We start from the raw sequence: 4,065 nt of genomic DNA on the forward strand, positions 1-4,065 counted from the left end.
AAGGAAGTGCTCTACCAAATATTAAGACATACTAAAAGTCAAAATAAAAAAGACAAAATGGTCCTGGTGCAAAAACGAACAAATAGAGTTGTGAAGCATTAGACAGAACCATAGCAGACCCATGTCCCAAATAGACAATAAGGATCATGCCATACACACATCACAGAACAAAGAATAAATTGGTTGGTATACAGTGCTGGGAAACCCTTTTTGATGAAAATCAAACTAAATTCCTACATAACACCTTACACAATTTTGACCCTAAGAGGATCAAACACCTAAATATGACAAGTAAAGTGTAAGCAAAACAATGTAGGAAAATAAACTCATAACTGAGGGATGGGAAAGGATTTAAACAAAATCCAAAAAACACAATTTATAAGGTAAAATACTTGCATGCTGTCATACAATTCTGTTCACTGCTAAAGTGAACAGAGAGAAAGGAAAAGGAGAAGTAATCTGTAATGTATAAAACTGACGGGGAATATAAAAGGAATAGACTATCTGCAATATCAACGGACTACCTATCAAACAAGGACAAAACAGAAAAATGGGCAAAGGAAATGAACAGGCACTTAAGAAGAAATCAAGTAACTCAAGCTTATTAAGAGATGCTGAAGATTGCCAGTAATTAGACAGATGTACACTTTGTTTACCTATTAGCAAAACCATACAACTGCTATTCCTGTGACTATTGCTGTGTAACAAATCATCATCATAAAACTTAGCTACTTAAAACAGCAACAACCAGTTTATTATCTTTTTCATGGTTTCTGTGGGACAGGTATTTAGGAAGGGGTTGGCTAGGAAGTTCTGGCCCAAGGTCAGAAGGTGTCTGCAGCTAAAGTAACTAGGGGATGACCACACCTATCTTCCGCCTCATGCAGCCATCTCCTGGTGGTCTATCACATGGGCTAGTTGGGGATTCCTCACAGCATGGTGGTCTCAGGGAAGTCAGATCTCATACATGGCAGCTCAGGGATGCAGGGCAAGTGTTTTAGCAAGCAAGGTAGAAGCTGAATCACTTTTTATAATCTGACCTCCAAAGTCATACAGTGTTATTTTTGCCAGGGTCTTGGGGCCAAAACACTCACAAAAGCCTCCCCACCTTCAAGGGAAGGAGAACTAGACTTGACTTTTTAAAAAATTTTTAAATGTTTATTTATTTACTTTTGAGAGAGAGAAGCACAATCAGGGGAGGGACAGACAGACAGACAAATAGAACGTGACACAGGCTCCAGGCTCTGAGCTGTCAGATTTAATACAGAGCCCAACATGGGCCTTGAACTCACAAACTGTGATATCATGACCTGAGCTGAAGTCGGACACTTAAACGACTAAGCCACCCATGTGCCCCTAGACTTGATTTCTGGATGGTCAGTGGCAAGTTTGTAGAAAAGCATTTGGGCTGGGAGATACTGCTACAGCCACCTTTGGAAACACATTTGCCACAGTGCATAATTCCAAGTGTGAAGGATCATGTGGTAATATAGAGAGGCACAGATATTCTAGAAAGCAATCTGGCAGTGTTTAGACAAGTTAAGTGTGCCTCCACCATCTGACTCAGAACTCTCACCAGTGGCTGTGTGCCCCTGTGAAATTTTCCTACAATCTGTAAGGGGACATGTACAAGGATACTTACGACAGCATTGTTTGAGGTAGCCAGGAGTTGGAGATAATTTGTGTTTCATCACCAGGGGAATGATTAAGTAGAATGTGATGAATGTTTGCAAAGATTCCTATATAGCAGTTTGAAGCAATAGAGTAGACGTGCACACAGTAACATGAACAGAATATTAAAACATCATGGTGCTGAAAAGGATAATGAGGTTCATAGCACGTTATCAATATTTTCATTAAAAAATTCACACACACCCAACAATGTATTTTTTCAGGAGCACATACAAATGAAGGGTAGACCTCAACTGATTAAACGTTTGTCTATGCACAGGAGAGAAGAGTCTAAATAGGGACTGAGGAGGAAAAGGGAAGGAAAATAAAGAGACCAAGAAAACACAACAGGGACATTTCACTGACCAATGGTGTGTCTTGAACAGAGGAGTATAATCAACTCTACCCTTGACATATCATTTAATAATAATCTCCAAAGGCCCAGCAAAACCAGTTGTACTAGGTAGGATGTGAGACACCTTCTAGAAACATAGAGTGACACTTTGGCTAAAGTAACAGATGTTTCTGTTGCTCAGTTTGTTGATCTTTTAAAATATGTTTTGAGACGCAGGCAATATTTGGGGATCAATGAGAAATATATTTTCAGGCAGAAGAGGTTTCTTGGAGGTCCTCAATTAACATATCACATAGATGTCACTTTAATTAAGGCTAGAACGTGAGTATTTGAAAACCTAGATTTTAATGACCCGAAAGTTCCAAAATACATGGTGCTTAAGGAAAAAAAGGTGAATGAAAATTTTAGGATCACCTTTAAAGTAAAATATACATATGCAAAACAGCAATACACACTTTACAATAAAAGGGCACTAGGCTGCCTAGGGGGAAATGAGAGAGAAGTATGAGGGGAAAAAAATTATTCATTAACTGTCACATCTACACTCAGGTTTTCAATTAGGCAAATAAATATTTTACCAAAATAACTACATTTCTAAAAAAACCAGTATTTTAATCAATCATTCCTACTTAGAAAAATATTTTAATGTCTGTGATCTCTCACGGATGGAATCTGATTTAATACAGTAATAAAACAACCACAGGGCCAACGGCAGAATGTCGGGAAACAAGCAAAGACTTTATTTCATTTCCTTGATAGAACTTTGACATCTGAGTTCAATGTTGGTTGACTGGTGTGCACTCTCTTTGCTTGGCATTCTCATTTAATAATGTAGTCACAGCTCAAGTAAAACTTGAGATACTGTCAAAAGAGACAAAGAAAGCCGAAGCCGAACTAAAATGCTATGAGACTATTAGCCCTTTGGGGTGAAAGAAATATTAAAAAGTCAATCATGGTTTCCACATCAGGATCCTTTAAAGATTTAACAAAAGGCTACTTTAATTTCCCACCCCCAGTAGACACCCTCATGAGACTAAGAAAGAAAAACTGCCCTGCATCCCATTGCTCTCCCATTTGGAACCAGAGAAAAATTGAGCAATTTATGTTCAATCTCCTTCTCAAGGTCACTGACAGTAACATCTGTTTACTGGCTTTGATGTTCTAGGATTCTGAAGGTGAAGGGGGGAGAAAAAAAAACCACCATAGACGTGAGACAGTCATACTAATTCAATACTAAAAAAGGAGAAAAAATGCCACAGGAACCCAATACTTCTACGTGGTGGCATTTGGACATTTGTAAAAGCACTAAGTGAACATAAGCAGAGAGCAATCCAGGAGATCCACTTCTATTACCAATTAAAACATTTTTTTTGAGCGACCTCACACTTTGGGTTGTCTATTTTTTCAATGCTTTATCTATTTTTGAGAGAGACAGCATTGAGCAGGGGAGGGAAGGAGGCTGGGGAAGACAGAGGATCTGCAGCAGGCTCTGCACTGAGGGCGGCAAGCCCGATGCAGGACTCAAACTCACAAACCACGAGTTCATGACATGAGCCAAAGTCAGATGCTCAACTGACCGAGCCACCCACCCAGGTGCTCCTGGGCTGTGTTCTTTTAAGAGGCATTGATATTTATATTTCCCATAATTTGACTTGGTATAATACATAAAGGAGAAAAACATTTTTAAAAATCTTCCCAAATAAAAAACATGATTTCCACAAATCCGTTTTTCCAGTATAAGTATCTTATCTTCATTCCTTACCCTTTATGTAAATTTTAAAATATAATGCATACAAAAGGGTCTCCTCAAGAAAAGATTAAGAGGTAGACAAAGTGAAATCCGTCAACATGTATTTTTCTCCTGCTCGGTAGTTGTAATTAAAGGGGGAGTTCCAGGGATGAACTAATAAATACATATTAACTTTGGTAAGTACTTAACTGTGTACCAGACACTCTTAAGAACGTTAATGTATTAACACATTTAATCCTTACAGCAATGCTAAGGTGCAGATGTTATCCCCTTTGGACACAGCCTGAGA

This window comes from Acinonyx jubatus, chromosome X (genome assembly GCF_027475565.1).
Source record: "Acinonyx jubatus isolate Ajub_Pintada_27869175 chromosome X, VMU_Ajub_asm_v1.0, whole genome shotgun sequence".
NCBI lineage: Eukaryota > Metazoa > Chordata > Mammalia > Carnivora > Felidae > Acinonyx > Acinonyx jubatus.